Genomic DNA, 19,786 nt, shown 5'->3' on the forward strand with positions numbered 1-19,786 from the left:
TCAGTTTGTAGACCCATTTTGTTCCAATGGATTTCTTCCCAAATGGCAAAGACACCAAATCCCATGTTTGATTCTTAGTGATAGGATCCAATTCAGCTTTCATTGCTGCCATCCAATGCACACTCAGTTATGCATCCTCAAAACATTCAAGCTATTCTTCATCAAGGGTGCTTGCTGCCATAACAAACTCCATGGTATGTGCAGTATCATACATACGAGCTTGCCTTCTAGTACGACCAGCCATGGGTGCATCCAGATGATTGTCTTTCATAGTCTGTAAATACCATCTAGGCATTTGTCTTGCCTCCTGACTGTGCATAAGCTCTTGTTGAATTTCAGTTTCAGCACTTTGCTGAATATTCAGATCAGCCAATGGCTGATTTTCTGCATTTTCCAAAGGAATAGTTGGCTAAGCATTGAGTTCACTTGCTGAAACTCCAGCTGAATCACCAAATGTAATGGGCAACAACCCTTCCAAGACATCACGGGCAGCCTGATATGTGTCTAAACCAGCCAGCGACAATTCTGATTTTTCATCAAATAGTACATCCCTACTGACAAACACCTTTTTAGAAACAGGATCATAGGGTCTGTAGCCTTTGCTCTCACTGTTGTATCCCATAAAAATGCATTTAACAACCTTGTTATCCAACTTTTTCCTGAGTACCTTTGGAATACGTGCATATACAAGGCACCCAAAGGTACGAAAGTGTCCAACAGAAGGTTTCCGGCTATTCCGAGCCTCAAAAGGTGTAATTTTCTTCAAAGCTTTGGTGGGGCATCTATTCAAAACATGGTAAGCACACATGACTGCTTCCATCCAGAAACTATGAGGCAAGCTCTTTGCCTTTAGCATACATCTGGCCATCTCCATGAGTGACCGATTCTTTCTCTCTGCAACCCCATTCTGCTGTGGAGTATAAGCAGTAGTGTACTGATGGACAATGCCCTTGTACTTCAAAAAGGAATTCAGCATAGAGGACATGTATTCCCCCCCCTCGGTCCAAACGGAGAGTCTTAATTTTACAACCAGACTGGTTTTCAACAAGTGCAATAAAGGCCAAGAATGCATCATACACTTCTGACTTTTTGACCAAAGAGTAGACCTAGCAAAATCGAGTAAAGTTATCAATAAAAGTCACAAAATAGTAACATCCTCCCAATGGCTTTGTCTGCATAGGCCCACATACATCAGAATGCACTAACTACAACCTTGTTGTTGCTCGAAAAGCAATATCACGCGGAAATGAGAAATGATGCATTTTTTCCGAAATACATCCTTCGCACAAGTGCTCAGGAGGTCTCTCCAATAGAGGTAATCCATCTAGCATCTACGTACGCTATAAGAGCATCAAGCTGCCAAAGTTCACATTCCCCATCCTAGCATGCCATAACTCTGCCTATATCATAGCAGGAGTACGAGTGGATGTCAAATACGTTGGTTGATCAAAGCATCCAACTTGTATAATCCATGACATAAAGTGCCTGTGAAGACCAAAGTCATGTGTTATTTGTCTTTTACCATGCATCGGTCATCATCAAATGTGACCTGCAATCCACAACGTGCCAAAGAAGAGATAGAGAGCAAATTCTTCTTTATGCCTGGCACAAATAAAGCATCTTGTAGGCAGAGAATAGAGCCATCAATGGCTGTGAGCACAATCTCCCCAATACCTCTAACAGGGTATGATGCATTGTTGGCACACTGTACAGACTTGCCAACTAGAGCTGCATGAACAGATGCAAGTAAATCTTTGCAAGATGTAATATGCCTAGAAGTACCAATGTCAAAAAACCAAGTGTCTGCATCCTCAGTAGAGCTGAATGCTCGATCTGCCCAAGAGGTGTCATAACTGTATGTGTAAAAACAATAGTCCCTGTCTGCAACAAAGGACGCGGACTCAGTAGCAGTGGAAGAAGCATCAGAAACAGACATTCCTAACTCCCTTTTCTTCACTTTGGCAATGCGCTTTCTACACTCAGTGATGTAGTGGCCTGGCTTCTTGCAATAATGGGATTTGTCCTTTTTCGCTTTCATGCCCCCTTGTTTTTTGTTTTCCTGTGATGTGCCAGAAGTCCCAGAATTTTGCGGAGCCTTCTTCACTTGCCTGCTTTTGCCTTTCTATATAGCCATAAAAGTCTGCTCAGAGGCTATAGCATCCACACCACTATTCCTCCGTGTTTGCTCCTCCTCTAGAAGCAAACTGACTAACTGAAGAAAAGTGATTGGCTGCACGGCAATCCTCATGGTGAGGTTTAAGGCCGTATGAAAAGCCAAGTACGAAGGAGGTAATGAGTTCAAAGTGGTAGATATCATCTGTGCATCGGAATAGTACTCATCAACATTCATGAGTTGCTCTCGCAAGTCCTGAATTTTGTTCAAGTGAGCTGAATAGAATCACCTTCATCCATTTTCAATGTCTCTATCTCTTTCTTTAAGAAAGAGATGCGAGTCTCATTCTTGCCTGCAAACATCTGCTCCAAAGTTAGCCAAGCTTCTCGTGAAGAAGCTGTTGAACGAATGTGGGGGATGATTGATCGCTCAATTGCCAATGCAATCAGCGACAAAGCCTGTGCATCCCCTGTATCCCATGCTTTTTGAGCTACTGTTCTTTGGGAAAGTGACTGAAGTGGAGCAGGCTGAGGTGCCCGTGGTGCACATCCTCTTGGAGGAGTAGCTGGAGCCACAACTCTAGGTCGAGCTTCTTCTCCACTGACATAATCTTAAAGATTTTTGGCCACAAGTACATTCTTCATCATGAAGGACCAAAGTGAATAGTTATTTCCATCTAATCTGTCCTACATTGGAAATCTTAAAATTTCCAGAAATTGCAGGAAATAACTTTCTACAATTAGTATACAGAGGTGCACTTTGTCAAAACTGTCTGTTATGCACGCATTGGAACGTGCAATCAGTGTTTAGCAACACTGTACCAGCAAAATCCCCAAAATTTCTTGCCTTGGATTTGTCAAAACAGTCTGTTAGTGACTGTGACTGCAGTGCGTATACCAATGTTTCCAAAAAACATAAAAGCTCAAAAAAAAATTTATGAATGTGTTTAGAAATTGCATTTAATGTGTCCCAAACACGTTTGCTGACTTCAGTGTCTGTGGCGTGGGAACCCTTGCTTCTAGGAATTGCATGAAATTAAAAATTAAAAAAATAGAAAAATTACGAGTTTTGAGTTGACTGGTGGTATTTCAGTCGAGCACTTCAGGAGCTAGCAACAATTGACGACTGGCAGGCTAGCGCTTGATTGCAACTGACGTGCGAGACGTTCCCAAGTTGATTGTTGCAGTCTGACGGGCGGCCTTTCTCAGGCGTAGGCAGGAGAGCGCAGACAAGGGCTGCGCTGGAAGGGTAGGGCTTCAGAGCAACCTGGCGGGAGCAGCACAAGGGGTGGACAGGACGGCACAGCCTAGGCGGAAGGGCGCCAGACAGGGGCTGTGCAACCTGTGAGATGAAGGCAGGATCGAAGCTCAACACAGAAATCAATAGACACTATGAGAGTGAACCACGACACCTAATGCAATAGACTAAAAGAGTGTAAAGTGAAAGTACAAGGTACAATCCTTAAACCTTAGGATTGTAGGGGGATGTTCACACCCAAACACGGTAAGTGCCCATAAGTGTGTGTCATAAGCACATACGAAATAATACCATAAGTCTGGGGAAAAAAACCTCTCCTACCGAGAGTAAAAAGTGCCCCAATGTCCTACTGATCACCGACACTCCTACGTGAGCGTAGGCGTAAGTGAGGTGTGAGTGAAATACCCAACAAACCCCCCTGGAGTGAAAAGTGATCAAGAGTACAAGGATCATCCACCACCAAAGGAGATCAAATTTAAAGCATGGCGAAATGCTTCAAATTTCTCACGAGGAAGAGCTTTGGTGAAAATGTCTGCCACATTACTGGTGGTAAAACAATAGACATGGCTGATATCACCTGCATGTAGCCTCTCTCTGACAAAGTGATAATGTATCTCAATGTGTTTCGTACGTGCATGAAACACTGGGTTCCAAGCCACTGCAATGGCACTCTGACTGTCAGTGAACAAAGGAGTAGGCTCCGTAACAGATACATCTAGATCAACAAGCAAGCGTCTAATCCATACGCATTCAATTATGGTAGTGAAAGCTGCCTTGTATTCAGCTTCACATGACGATGTGGCAACAGTGGACTGTTTCTTGCTAAGCCAAAATATGCAAGACGAGCCAAGAAAGAAACAATTGCCACTAGTGGAGTGACGCGAATCATAATCACCAGCCCAATCAGAATCACTGTAAGCATGTAACTGCAGTGGTCCCCCCTTCACATAAAGCAATCCAAGAGATCTAGTACCTTGCAAATAACGGAAGACACGCTTAACAGCTGTGCTCAGGGCTGAAACTGCAAACTGTATATATGGCCTAGTGTTGCATAAGTAAATAATACATCCAACTGCTGGAGCATGTGTGTATATCAAACAAATCATTGTCATCATGTAATGACAGTTTTAGTCTAGGTTCCATTGATGTACAGATTGGCTTGTAATCCTGTAAGCCAAACTTCTCAAGAAGTTTACCAATGTATCTTGACTGTGATGACCCAATACCTCTAGCATCATGTATGAACTGAATGCCCAAGTAATAATGCAAAGACTCCAAGTCTGACATGTCAAAAGTTTGCTGCAAATTTTGTTTAAATACTCAAATCTGATCAGCATGTGTCCCTGTAAGCAAGAGATCATCAACATAAAGACAAATGATGAGCATGGATCCCCCCTCTATACGTATGTAAAGGGTAGACTCAGATGAGCTGTTTATGAACCCTTGGCTAAGCAAGAAAGCATCTATCTTTGCATACCAAGCTCTAGAAGCTTGTTTCAAACCATACAAAGCTTTTTTCAGCTTGTAGACCAAGTGTTCCAAGCCCTCAACTTCAAAACCAATGGGCTGCTGTACATATATTTCCTCGTGAAGTTCCCCATGTAAAAATGCAGTTTTAATATCCAACTGATACACAATCCATCCATAATGAGCAACCAAAGCAACCATAGACCTAATGGTCGTCATACAGGAAGTAGGAGCAAATGTCTCCTCATAGTCAATGCCTTTTTTCTGTGCATAGCCTTTAGCTACAAGCCTTGCCTTATATTTATCAATGGATCCATCTGCATTCCGTTTCAGCTTGTAGACCCATTTTGTTCCAATGGCTTTCTTCACAAATGGCAAAGACACCAAATCCCATGTTTGATTCTTAGTGATAGAATCCAATTCAGCTTGCATTGCTGCCATCCAATGCACACTCTGTTGTGCGTCTTCAAAATATTCAGGCTCCTCATCATCAAGGGTGCCTTGTGCCATAACAAACTCCATGGTATGTGCAGTATCATACATACGAGCTTGCCTTCTAGTACGACCAGCCATGGATGATGACTATCTTTCATAGTCTATAAATACTATCTAGGCATTTGTCTTGCCTCCTGACAGTGCATAAGCTCTTGCTGAATTTCAGTTTCAGCACTTTGCTGAATATTCAGATCAGCCAATGGTTGATTTTCTGCATTTTCCAAATGAGTAGCTGGCTGAACATTGAGTTCACTTGCTGAAACTCTAGCTGAATCACCAAATGTAATGGGCAGCAGCCCTTCAAATACATCACGGGCAGCCTGATATGTGTCTAAACCAGCCAGTGACAATTCTGATGTTTCATCAAATAGTACATCCCTACTGACAAACACCTTTTTAGAAATAGGATCATAGAGTCTGTAGCCTTTGCTCTCACTGTTATATCCCATAAAAATGCATTTAACAGCCTTGTTATCCAACTTTTTCTTGAGTACCTTTGGAATATTTGCATATGCAAGGCACCTAAAGGTACGAACATAGTTGTCAGGTACGAAAGGTACGGTACGATAAAATACGGTACTAATTGGTACCTTATGATTTTATAAGGTACGGTACGATATTAGTACGAAAAAAATTTAAGATGATTTTTTAAATAACAAAAGTCATAAATCATTAAATGATAGATCATAGAATACATGTTTAAAGTGGAAATAGCCATTTCGTTATAGAATAAGATGAATACATGAGGGTGACCATCGCGGTCGCGACTCGCATGGGCTACGCAAAACATGCGATACATCATACAACTACAGTCTAGTATATCTTATACAAAAGAAAAGAGAGACCTATGTCATATAAATGATGAATCTATGATGAGGCATTACTATCATTATCATCATCATCATCAGAACCATCTGAGTGCTCATCAAGAGAGTTTAAAGATGACTCCTCGGCATCCGATGATGAGACAGAAGAGTCATACTCATTCTCACTGATGAGGTTACCATCATCATCAAATGATGGCTCCCTAGGTGTCAGTTGTGTAGGCAAGGGGGGGATGTCATCATGAGGTACAGGATGTGAGCTACTATTGCCCCGCCTTACATATGTTTACAAGCCACTCGAACCACCCCTCGATGATGGAGGGCGTCGAATGACCATGCCCTTGCTACCACCTACTCGAACTCCTCGCTCACGAGCACGCTGACTGCGAGTATCACGAGTATCTGCTGCTATAATCTCTCTATAGAGCTCTGCAAAAATCATCTCCTCCTCCTCATCCACCTCCTTATGTACACTCGGAAGAGGGTTGCTCGTCAACTTGAATGTATCAACATTCACCTACACAATGCATTGGTGCACGTAAGATTGATCATGATTCATTGTAAATACTAAATGCTAAAGTCTAAATTATTAAGTATAAAGTTTAAACTTCAAATTTCAAAGTTTAAAAGTTAAAACAGCAAATTTTAAATGTTATGGTTAAGTGTTTAAACTTTACCTGCTTTGGACTATCCATGCTCATCATAGCCCTCATCATGCGTAAGTTAGTGCGGCAATAGACTAGCCGCTCTAACTGTCATGTGCTAAGCCGATTGCGAATCTTTGCGTGAATGAGAGAATAGGCACTCCAGTTTCTCTCACATGCACCCGAAGAGCAATCCTGGGCAAGGATCCTCATGGCTAAGGGCTGAAGGGTCTCCAGTGCGTATCCAAAGTTTTGCCACCAAAATAAAGGCTTCACAAGTGACTCTCTCCTCCAACAAGTGGGAGAAGCAAAAGCCACATGCCCTCTCTGATCTGCATAGCATCCTAGCTCCTCTAGCACTGCATTGTGGTCATCAACAGGGACCATATGAGTCAAATAAGCAAGCTGATCTGAACGGAACTCTCTATCATCCATGACCGCCGGTGACTTGTAGGCTGGATGTACCAATCGGCAAAACCACGAATGGGCTTATGCATCCACTCCCATCTCCTCTTTGCTATCTCTAAAACATGCACACGTTATGTCTTTGTGATCACTGTATAAGCACGTGCCTCCGCCAATGCCACTCTAAAGAAGTGAATGAGAAGGCCCATGGTGGACCCCTCACAATCACTCATACGTAGCACCCTATAAAAGGGAGTCACGACAATGACAACGGCACGGACTTTTTGCCAAAACTGCTCATTAAGGCACAAGGGCTACATGGCTTTGGCTTCCTCTGTCTCATGCTCATCCCACTCATTCCATAGAGTGGACACCACTGTCTGGCGCAAGGCAGGCCGCACCTCATAAAGGCGCTCTAGCAATAACCACATGTAAGCAAAGCGAGTTGAAGAAGGCTTCTCCAACTCAAGTGTGCTATGCTCACGATACATCGCAAGCACCTTTACCTTTACCGTGAAGAATGTGACAATCGATGTAGCTTTGCAGACCACCCTCTTCACCCACTTGAGCTTCCCAATGTCCTCCTTGAGTAAGTCCAAACAATGACTTGCACATGGAGTCCACACAATGGTAGGGAACTCGGCCTCAAGCAAACGGCCCATGCGCCGACAATTCGATGCATTGTCAGTAACAACTTGCACTACATTTGAGGGGCCCACCTACAACCACAATTTACAAATTACATGTATAAATCAAATTTCAATTATGAATCATGATATTATCATAGTGAAAGAAAGTGAAACAAATTTAAAACGCAAATTGCAATGTATACCTCAATGATAGCTTGTCGAATGTGGCGGTAGATGAATGCACCCATCGTTTTTCTCCCCCTCTTGCCGGTATCTATGGCCCACAAAAAGTAAGTGCCGAGTGGACATGAGACGAGTATGTTGATGATGCCCCATTTCTTACAATCACTCCATCCGTCGGTGAGAATGGAGCAACCATATTTTATCCATGCGGCCCGAATAGGATCAAGGGCTCTATCAATCCTCTCCTTCTCTTCATCAATCTTTCTCGGCCTCATGTCATTGTATGTGACACCGATCCATCCTTCACATGGACCCACATTGGCAATGGCTTTTACCATCTTCTTCCATTGCTCTTGCTTTAGGACATTGAATGCAAGATTGCACTCAATCACCGTGCGTGCAATTTCAATGTCCACAAGTCGTTGCCTTTCTCTAAGAAAGGCAACCGATCCACGCACATGACTGGGTGCTTGAGAGAGAGACGATTGTCTCTCCGGCACCACATGAGCCTCCACTCTTTGTCTTTTACCGGAGCCGGATGTGGATGTGGAGCCCCCACCACCAATGGTAGAGGCCTCTCCCGCATCAGTTGAAGATACGCCCACATTGGATGCTTCCTCGTTAGTAGGCATAGGAGTTGGTGCCGATAAGCCACCTCCTCCTCCTCTTGTGGATCCCCCTCTCATCTTGGCGAGAATCTCCTCCGCAATGTTTGGAGGGATCTCCTAGCATGGAGCAACTTGCCCCCCCATCCCTGCTTGTTCATTTGGTCTGCTCCTAGAAATTGGTTCTCCAGAAGGCGTGTTGGCATCCAGCGGAGGACCGCTTACATACTAACTCTTTTCAACTGGAATTGTTGGCAGTTTCGCGATTACTTTCTTGGGAAGGCAAACATGAGCTCAGACCAAAATTTAACCAAATGGCACGTTTGGGCTTAACTTCAGTTGCAGATGCCACCCTTGCCAGTTGCAACGTCTTCATATCCTTTCAAACAGCCAGGAGGTTTTTTAGAATCCCTCATGGATACCGTGATTTATGGGAACAGCTTTTGTCAGTGCTCCAGAGTAGGCAACCCTTTCTTGCCCTTGCTTCGGATTGTCCTTGGTAGGACTGGGACCTTGCGGGTCGGTTGAATTTGGGAAAGGCCTCAGCTAACCAGGTGTATCATCTTCTGATTAAAGATCATCAAGGGCTGGTTACTAAAGCTAATACTGTATGGGGATTGCGGAAATCTCAGTCATGGTGGAAGACAATTGTGATGGAGGACTGGTTGAACAACACACCTTTCAAATGCAAGGTCTTTCTTTGGAGGGTGATGATTGGTGGTCTTCCGCTTGCTTCAGCCCTTTCCAAGCGTCGAATCTCTAACGGCCATTGTTTCTTTCGCACCACTACTGTGGAATCGGCCCCTCATCGATTTATTTCGTGCCCTCTCGCTAAGAATATCTAGTCGCTCTTGTCAGCGGTTTGGCGCGCAGTGGTTGGCTTCTCCCTAAGCCCTTTTGATTGGGTTTTTGTACGACCAAATTACGCCACACCGGCACAGCCGCATATGAAGATCTTGTTTCACTTTCTTAGATATTGGGGATGCTGGCACAATTGGACCACTCGGAATGCCTTTCTTTTTTATTCGGCCTCTAATGTCCCAGCACATATTGTGAGGCTTAAAGGTCTCTTGCATTGGCAGATAGATCTCATTCGGCACTCGGGCTTACTCCCTCAGGAGGACTTACTTTCCTGGCATATGGCAATTTCCTCTGCGTCTTTGCCATGACTTTTGTAACTCTTTTGTAGTTTAGTACTAGAGCCTTTACACATGATGGCTTAGTATCATCGTGTATCCTGTAATCAAGTAAACTTGTACTTTTTTTCGTAATTAATACAATTACCTTTTACGAAAAAGAGAGAGAGAGAGAGAGAGAGAGAGAGAGAGAGAGAGAGAGAGAGATGCTTGAGTCTCGACTCTCGACTCTTGAAACTTGAGTCTTGAAAGTTGAAAGAGAGGAGACTCGAGAGGCCCAAGGTTTGGGGTAAAGTTATGGGGTAAAGTTGAAAAAGTAAGAGTGAGAGAGAGGGAATGGGAGATGAGAATGGCAAATGCTTTGATAGGGTGCGGGATAGAGGGGATGGGAGATGAGATTTGACTCTTTGAGAATGGCAAATGCGTCGATAGGGTTCAGGAAAGAGGAAGATGAGAATGGTAACTTGTAAGTGCTTGCTGAATTGGTGTGGAAGCATGGAGGAGAGGAGCACCTTTTGTAGATGAGAGAAGGGTCAACGTTCAAAGTTCAAACAGTCAAGGTCTAAAGAGAGAAGGAATCCAAAGAGAGGGCTGCAAGCTGGAGCCTGGAAGGAATCCAAAGAGGAGCATTAAGTTTTGCATGGATGATGGCTGGCTTTTAGAAAAGGGGGCTGGGGTGAGGTATCCAAGGCTTCCCACCCCCCCCAAAAGGCGCAATAGTGCAGGAAAAGGGCGAAACGCGGGACGCGGGGGCGCACAAAACATGGAAAGAGCATGCACAGGCCAGGTGGTTGTTTTATCGTACGAAATCGTACCGTACGGTACCGTATGGATCGTACCGTACGAACCGTTCCGTACCACATACGGAGGCAACTATGGACCATCGAAAGTGTCCAACAGAAGGTTTTCGGCTGTTCAAGGGCTCAAAAGGGGTGTAATTTTCTTCAAAGCTTTGGTGAGGCATCTATTCAAAACATGGCAAGCACACATGACGGCTTCCATCCAGAAACTATGAGGCAAGTTCTTTGCCTTCAACATACATCTGGCCATCTCCATGAGTAACCGATTCTTTCTCTCTGCAATCCCATTCTGCTGTGGAGTATAAACAGTAGTGTACTGATGGACAATGCCCTTCTGCTTCAAAAAGGAATTCAGCATAGAGAACATGTATTCCCCCCCTCAGTCCGAACGGAGAGTCTTAATTTTACAACCAAATTGGTTTTTAACAAGTGCAATAAAAGCCAAGAATGCATCATACACTTCTAACTTTTTGACCAAAGAGTAGACCCAGCAAAATCGAGTAAAGTTATCAATAAAAGTCACAAAATAGTAACATCCTCCCAATGACTTTGTCTGCATAGGCCCACATACATCGAAATGTACTAACTACAACCTTGCTGTTGCTCGAAAAGCAATATCACGCGGAAATGAGAAATGATGCATTTTTTCCGAAATACATCCTTCGCACAAGTGCTCAGGAGGTCTCTCCAATAGAGGTAATCCATCTAGCATCTACGTACGCTATAAGAGCATCAAGCTGCCAAAGTTCACATTCCCCATCCTAGCATGCCATAACTCTGCCTATATCATAGCAGGAGTACGAGTGGATGTCAAATACGCTGACTGATCAACTGAAAGAGCATCCAACTCGTATAACCCATGACATAAAGTGCATGTCAAAACCAAACTCATGTGTTCTTTGTCTCTCACCATGTATCAATCATCATCAAATGTGACGTGCAATCCACAATGTGCCAAAGAAGAGATAGAGAGCAAATTCTTCTTTATGCCTAGCAAAAATAAAGCATCTTGTAGGCGGAGAATAGAGCCATCAATGGCTATGAGCACAATCTCCCCAATACCTCTAACAAGGTATGATGCATTGTTGGCACACTGTACAGACTTGCCAACTGGAGCTGCATGAACAGATGCAAATAAATCTTTGCGAGATGTAATATGCCTAGAAGCACCGCTGTCAAAAAACCAAGTGCGTGCATCCTCAATAGAGCTGAATAGTCCCTATTTGCAACAAAGGGCGCGTACTCAGTAGCAGTGGAAGGAGCATCAGAAACAGACATTTCTGACTCCTTTTTCTTCTCTTTGGCAATGCACTTTTTGCACTTAGTGATGTAGTGGCACGGCTTCTTGCAATAATGGCATTTGTTCTTTTTGGCCTGCGTGCCCCCTTGTTTTTTGTTTGCCTGTGATGTGCCAGAAGTCCCAGAACTTTGCGGAGCATTCTTCACTTGGGTGCCTTTGCTCTTCTGTCTAGCCATAAAAGTTTGCTCAGAGGCTATAGCATCCACACCACTATTCCTTCGTGTTTGCTCCTCTAGAAGCAAACTGACTAACTAAAGAAAAGTGATTGGCTGCCCGGCAATCCTCATGGTGAGGTTTAAGGCCGTATGAAAAGCCAAGTACGAAAAAGGTAATGAGTTCAAAGTGGTAGATATCATCTGTGCATCCGAATAGTACTCATCAACATTCATGAGTTGCTCTCGCAAGTCCTGAATTTTTTTCAAGTGATCCTAAATAGAATCACCTTCATCCATTTTCAATGTCTCTAGCTCTTTCTTTAAGAAAGAGATGTGAGTCTCGTTCTTGCCTACAAACATCTACTCCAAAGTTAGCCAAGCTTCTCGTGAAGAAGCTGCTGAACGAATGTGGGGGATGATTGACCGTTGAATTGCCAATGCAATCAGCGACAACACTTGTGCATCCTATGTATCCCATGTTTTTCTAGCTGCTATTCTCTATGAAAGCGGCTGAAGTGGAGCAGGCTGAGGTGCCTATTGTGCACATCCTCCTAGAGGAGGAGTAGGTGGAGCCACAACTCCAGATCGAGCTTCTTTTCCACTAACATAATCCCAAAGATTTTTGGCCACAAGTACATTCTTCATCATGAAGGACCAAAGTGAATAGCTATTTCCATCCAATCTGTTCTCCTTAGATACATAGGTGAAGACATCTCCTCCCTGATTTGCCATGATAATCAATTACCAAAAGAAGCAAAAGAGCAATGTTGAAGCGGGACCAAACTGGAAATCTGAAAATTTTCAAAAATTGCAGGAAATAACTTTTTGCAATTATTATGCAGAGGTGCACTCTGTCAAAACTGTCTTTAATGCACGAATCCAAGGTACAATCAGTGTCCAGCAACACTGGATCAGCAAAATCCCCAAAATTTCTTGCCCCAAATTTATTCAAAACAATCTATCAATGACTGTATCTGTAGTACATATGCCAATGCGCTAATAAAACATAAAAGCCCTAAAAAAATTTATGAATGTGCCTAGAAATTTGCATCCAATGTGTCCCAGACATGTATCCTGAATTCTGTGTCTACTGCATAGGAACCCTCTCTTCCAGAAATTTATTTTGGAATAAAAGGATAAAAAATTTTAAAAAATACCTTAGTGATGACGGGCTTTTGCTAACGACAGGCGGGTGTCAAGGGAGTGGTCAACGTGGCTGATGTGAGGTCAATTGGGCTGAACATCGCAGTCGAGTTGGCGGGCGTCAAAGCTGTGGCGAGCTGGCGTAATGGCGAACAGGTAGCCTGAGCAAGCTTCGAGCTGCAAAGCATGGCGTGGCGACTGCTGACGGGTGGCACAAAGGACTAGTTTGCTCAGGCGTTGCAGCTAACAAAGCTACTGATGGGCGGCACAAGAAACAGGACAGACGAGCAGCGCTGGCGATTGATGGGCGTGACGTCTAGGGGGTGGCACAACAGACGGAACCGGTGGGACGAGCTACTGGCGCTTCAGATGGACTGGCGGGGCAACTAACGTGGCGTGCAGCACAGGGGCGGACAGGAGGCAGTGTGGCGTGTGGCGCAAGAAGCAACTCGAGCTGCTGCAGGTCGTAGCGAATCTGACGGGCTAGAGTGAACAAAGCCAGAAGCTCCCAAAGGCTGAGTGGAGCTAATGAGAATCTAAGCTTCAGCTGAACAGAGCCAATGTTGCTCTGATACCAAATGTGAGATGAAGGCAGGATCGAAGCTCGGCACAGAAATCAGTAGGCAGTATGAGAGTGAAGCACGACACCTAATGCAATAGACTGAAAGAGTATAAACTAAAAGTACAAGGTACAACCCTTAAACCTAAGGGTTGTAGGGGGGTGTTCACACCCGAACATGGTAAGTGCTCGTAAGTGTGTGTCATAAGCGCATACGAAATAATACCATAAGTATGGGTTAAAAAACCTCTCCTATCGAGAGTACAAAGTGCCCCAGTGTCCTCCTGATCACTGACACTCCTATGTGAGCGTAGGCGTAAGTGAGGCGTGAGTGAAATACCCAACACAACCTGGGCTAGTTCGTTGCAGGTGGAGCTGGCGCTAGTGGACTTGCTGAACGAAATGCTGAAGGACAGGGCGTTGGTCGCAACATGACTGGTGGTGAGGCACTGTCAAGGCGAGGAGCTGGTTGGACTGAGCAAGAAGCTCCTGGAGGCTGAGCAGAGCTAGGCAGAACTTGAGCTGAACAGAGCCAATGCTTTGATACCAAATGTGAGGGAGGACAGGATCGAAGCTCAACACAGAAAACCAATAGACAATAGAGAGTGAAGCACGACACCCAATACGATTGACTGAAAGAGTGTAAAATTAAAAGTACAAGGTACAACCCTTAAACCTTAGGGTTGTAGAGGGGTGTTCACACCCGAACACGGTAAGTGCCCGTAAGTATGTGTCATAAGCACATACGAAATAATACCATAAGTTTGGGGGAAAAAACCTCTCCTACCGAGAGTAAAAAGTGCCCTAGTGTCTTACTGATCACCGACGCTCCTATGTGAGCATAGGCGTAAGTGAAGCGTGAGTGAAATACCCAACACTTCTTTAAGGCGACAGAGTGGGCTCAGCACAGTGGGGAGAGACTGGCCGTACTACTCTTGGATTTTGAGAAAGTCTATGACAGGGTGGACTAGGATTTCCTAAAGGACACCATGGTGAGGTTGGGATTCCCCCAGGTTTGGATTCGTGGGGTCTCTGCCCTTTACAAATCGACCACCGGCAGGGTTCTCATAGGCGGAAGGAGAGGGGAGGAGTTTTGTCTGGAGAGATCGGTTTAACAGGGGTGCCCCCTGGCCCCATACCTGTTTCTCCTCTTCGCAGAGGTGATGCCTCACTTTCTCAAGTCACATGTGAGCAGATTACGCGGCCTCCGACTTCTAGTGAGAGAGGAGACTGAGTTGTTAGACTTCCAGGTCTGCCCTCTTGGGCAAGCTAGTTGTCCGTGGTCTCACACCAAGAGGGCAGACCTGGAAGTTCTTATTGCAGGAGGGCCTTCAGAACTATAGATCGAGGCTTGGCGGCGAGTGGAGGCCGTCCCTGAGATGGATCTTCACGTCAGCCCAAATCACCCCCCCCCCAAAATCATCTTTCCTTCGTAGCTTACTCTGCGTGTGGCAGAGTCTCCGCAAGGTCCTAATCCAGAGCCCCCCAGACTGCCGGGAGGAGATAGACCCTCAGTCGGTGATCTGGAACCCCTAGGTCAAAGATCGGGAAGGGGCACAGATTGGTGATTTCCACATCCAGTGGGCTGGGTGGGAAGCCGGGCTCGTACCGTCAGGACATGGCGGGAGGTGTACAGGATGGCGAATGAGGAGGTATTGCAGCGAGTATCAAGCTGCCAGAGAGGAGTGGAGTTGAGGAGAATGGAGATAGACGCAGCAATACCTCCAAAGTGGCTTGCTCCCCCGATATGAGAGTTGATAGAGCCCGGGAAGGTATGGGCAGCTAGGTTTTCACCAGCATGCATCCCCCTTCAGGTGACAGGTAGAGTGGGCAGCGCCCCACAGGGGACTTTCTTCGCCGTTCAGGAGGGGGGACATCTAACCCTTGACAGAGGGTAGCAGGATCAGGGGATTGCCGCCCTTTCGTGGAGGAGGATTCGGGTGGTGGCCCTTCAAGAAAACACTTGGCGACTGGACCCCTATGTTTTCTGGAAGGAGCTTAGGGAGTGGCGGCTTTGGATCTGGGAGAGCAGACCACTTGATGAGTTGGAGTGGGATCCAAGAGAGTGGCTATGGCCAACCTCTACAGTCGCCAAGAAGCCACCCAGGTTTCTAGAGTACACTGCCAGGATTGGCAAACATGTACTGATGCAGGAGGATATGGATTAGGCATCGTCACGTAGCAGGCATTGGGCGGAGCATAGCATCACAGAGCCCTTCCGACGGACTTTTTGGTGCCACCTATGGGATAGCTGGAGGCCAAGGAGGGTGTCGTATTTCCTATGGCTAGTCGCACATGAAGGCTTGGCGGTGGGAAGTTGGCTTGCCTAGATGCAGAAGGAGGGAGGTTGTAAGCGCTACACACAGCAACCTCTGAAAAAAGCACTGCCTTTGGTCATGTGAGGATGCGCAGCTCATGTGGAGAGGAGCATGCTTTCTTCGCTATATAGCACCCAGCCTTGGATGTATCTCATGGGGAGCTTTCTGTTGGCAGGCAGTCAACCAGGGCCGTCACCTTCTGTATGAGGCCGGGATGCAGGACACGATATTCATTATCGAGGCAGGGTCGTGCGCAATGGTCGGTTTGGAGGCTCTACCCATCCGCCAGGTACTGGAGTCCACAACAGACCACTCGGAGGTATTGGAGATCATAGGGAGTCTTATTGGATGGCATACCTGGAAGGCGCGGTGTCAAAAGGCTTTCGGCGAAGAGAGACTTTTAGCACATGCGACCTTAGCAGAGCTCTGGACCTCCATCATCTACTCCCTCCGTGGCTGATGGGATGAGGTGCAGGGCAAGTCCAAGGCTCGTCAGGAGCTCCGAGGTCACTTCATGCGCACTTGGGACGGCTAGGGTCTATTTTTCGTGATGCAGGTAGGCAACCCTAGTTGGTGATACACCCCCCCCCCCCCTCCCCCATGGCTTCTTGCCCCCATCCCCCCCAGACCGCCTTGAGAGGCTTGTATATATGATATATTGGTGACTTTGCATCAGCTTCAACTAGTCTGTTGAGCATGAGCACTCCATTGTAATCAGTTTTTTTGAGTAATATAATCAACCACATTTTACTTGCAAAAAAAAATTTAGCCATGTATTGAGACTATGGTTGAGCATTATGTGTGTGAATACCCACAGTGTCAGCTTAACAAAGCTGAATAGCATAGATAAGCAGGGATGTTGTATCCTTTACAAATTTGTGATATGAGGTCATGATGCAATCTGAGTTGTGATCGACCGATTGACAAAAATGGCTCAATTCATTCCTACAAAGACGACCGTAAAAAGCCATGAATTGGGTGATCTCTTTGTTGAACACCTTTATAGAATTTATGGTTTTCCCGATGAAATAGACAGTGATTGGGATCCTAAGTTCACTTGTCATTTCTGGCACGGTCTTCCAAAAACTCGAAACTCAATTGTCTATGCCATCCTTGGAACATCCAAAAATTGATGGGTAGACCAAACGAACGAATCAAACCATGGAAGATATGCTTTGTGCATATGTCTCTCGTAGACAATGTCATTGGGAGCATTATCTTCCTCAAATTGAGTTTGCTTATAGCAGCACTAAGCATTTGGCTACTGGTGCATATGTCTCTCGTAGACAATGTCATTGGGAGCGCTATCTTCCTCAAATTGAGTTTTCTTATAATAGTGCTAAGCATTCGGCTACTAGTTATAGCTTGTTTATGCTTATGTACGGTTATGAGCCGAAAGCACCGATTGCCACAGAGCTGGGTGGGGATGAAAATGTAGTCTATAGTCAACTTTCTACATGATATGCAAGAAATGTTGACCATTGCTAGGGAAAGCATTAAAATGTCCCATGATTGTGCCATATTTTATACTAACCAATATCATACTCCTAGGGAGCTCCAGGAAGACATGTGGGTTGATCTTAAAAGTCCCAAAGGACTTCGATTCAATGACTACTGGCAAGTGCTATAAATTGTCTTCGAGGTGTTGTGGTCCTTTCCAAATTACCAAGAAGATAAATACCATATCCTATGAGTTAGACTTACCTTCGAAAAATTGAGTTCACCCTACGTTCCACATGAGTCGTTTGAAAGAACGACTGGAACAAGGTAAGCAAATTGTTCCGATTTAGGAAGTTCGGCAGCTTGAGGATACTTCTTGTTATGTTCCACTTGAACCCGAATTAGTTCTTGACCTTAGGACTAAACAATCTCGTTGAACCATTTATCCTGAGTATTTGATCAAGTGCAAAAACCACTTAGAGGTGGAGACTACTTGTGGAATCGGCAAGAGTCCTTTTCCTCACTTTGTCTCTGAGGATATTGCTGAGGATAGCAATCATTTATGAGGGGAGAAGTGTTACGTTCCCGGACATCCGGATAGGCGCTAGTAGCATTGGTCATGGTGGTTACGAAGTGACTTAGTGTGTGAATGCACTAAGGACACTTCGGGTTAGGGCAGCCAAGTGTTATAAATAGGACTTAAGGCCCTATTGTGCACATAAATTGTGTGGCCCCCGTTGACCAGCGATCTGTACATTGGTATGGTGTGGGCTGGTGGTAAGGGAGACCAACCCTTGGGATGTGGTCATGCCCTACAGTCCTACTACCTCCCATGCTCGAGGGTGAACCCGTTTGACACGACGGCTGGAGGTAAGTTTTATGTCCAAATCCTTTTATATTGAGTTTTGCTTGTGTTGTGTCTCGTGTGCAGGTTGGATCCTAGGGGAACGTTTCAGTGGCAGCCCTCAAGGCATTATCTTTGGCCTACAAACTGGTTGGAACCACCATTCCACGCTCTAACGAACTCCATCTAGGCAGCTGTCAAGCACCCTAGGCAGGGCTACAAGTCGTATCCCTTGGCAAGGTGTTCTTCGAGGTTCTGTTCAGCTTCCGTGAGAAGTCACAAGTAGTGCCCACCACTAGACTATTGGACATGTAATCCTCTGTGACTTATTTCAACAAATGGGTCAAGAGGATTGCTTCTCACCTAGTGATGACACCACACCACTATCACCATTCTTTGCCCATGGCTTGATGATTACTTCACCCATCTTTGAGATTGGCAGCACCTTCAGTCATGTCATTTGAAGGTAAAGGACCTTTGCTAATGAAGTCTTTGAGGGCAATCCTCGATACTAATCAGTTAGGGTCATTGTCCTTATTGATTCTATCTATGCCCTCCCTCCTGGAGCTATTCAAAAAGGAAACATCACATAGCCAAACTCTTGCTCAGGCCTCCTAGGATATTGCTTTGCCTACAAGATGATGAGTCATCTTGCAATGAACTACTCTAGGACATACCAAATATAGGCCTCTTTTCAAGACAAGGGACAAACCTCGGCCTTGCGAAAAGAGTGAGATAGAGTGCCAAAGATGACACAATGCCAAAAAGGAGGAGACAATTACACACACACACACAAAGAAAATTAGATTAATGTCTACTAAAGGTCAAATCAGCCTATGAGACCAAAATGTTACATCTGAAAATTGAGGGAATTTCCCATGTCCCAAAATAGTTGACATCTAATGCTATGACTATCTAAATGCAAAATAAACAGTGAACATTGAATAGCTAATTAGTACAAAATGATGTCTAAGCCCGATACAGTGTGGAATTGCTTAAGAAGCACTCTCATCTCAGGATATCTCTCATGGGTCTGTCTAGGCTGAAGTGGTGCGGTAGGGTCTCCCCTATGACAGTGTATGATGCCTCCTGCGAGGCATGGACTAGCTAGACATGGGCGACATGCTCTACATCTCTCCATGGCTATGTCCAAGGTGGTCCCCAATGGTGGGGCTATTGGTTAGGGACTAGCTAAGACGTAGGCGGCAAGCTTTGCATCTCTCCGTGGCTGTCTAAGGTGGTCCCAAGTGGTGGGGCCGTCGGTCCTAGACCAACAAGGGCTTCATAGTGGAGGGAGTAGTTGATGCTCTATAGAGCTCCATGAGTGCACACTGGTGTGTGGCTCCATGTCTTTGCTGCTAGATCGATAAGAGATGCTTTCTGGCGGCATAGCTCTAGCAAGAAGAACCTGAGACATCTCTAATCCAGGAAATCCATAACCCTAGATAGTGGCCGAGCCCAAATCCCCC

General features: G+C 45.3%; 1 protein-coding gene and 1 pseudogene across 5 annotated transcripts in view; one reads left to right on the top strand and one right to left on the bottom strand.

Moving 5' to 3' along the window:
- LOC148011057 (uncharacterized) overlaps positions 1–19,786 on the top strand; it is a 222,661-nt gene that overhangs the window by 116,029 nt on the left and 86,846 nt on the right. The gene's annotated exons all lie outside the window — the stretch shown is intronic.
- Positions 6,200–6,872, bottom strand: LOC148011058 (uncharacterized; annotated as a pseudogene).

Source organism: Lygodium microphyllum, chromosome 29 (genome assembly GCF_053477565.2).
Source record: "Lygodium microphyllum isolate KBCC chromosome 29, Lygodium_microphyllum_v1.1.10, whole genome shotgun sequence".
In the NCBI taxonomy this organism is placed as follows: Eukaryota; Viridiplantae; Streptophyta; class Polypodiopsida; order Schizaeales; family Lygodiaceae; genus Lygodium; species Lygodium microphyllum.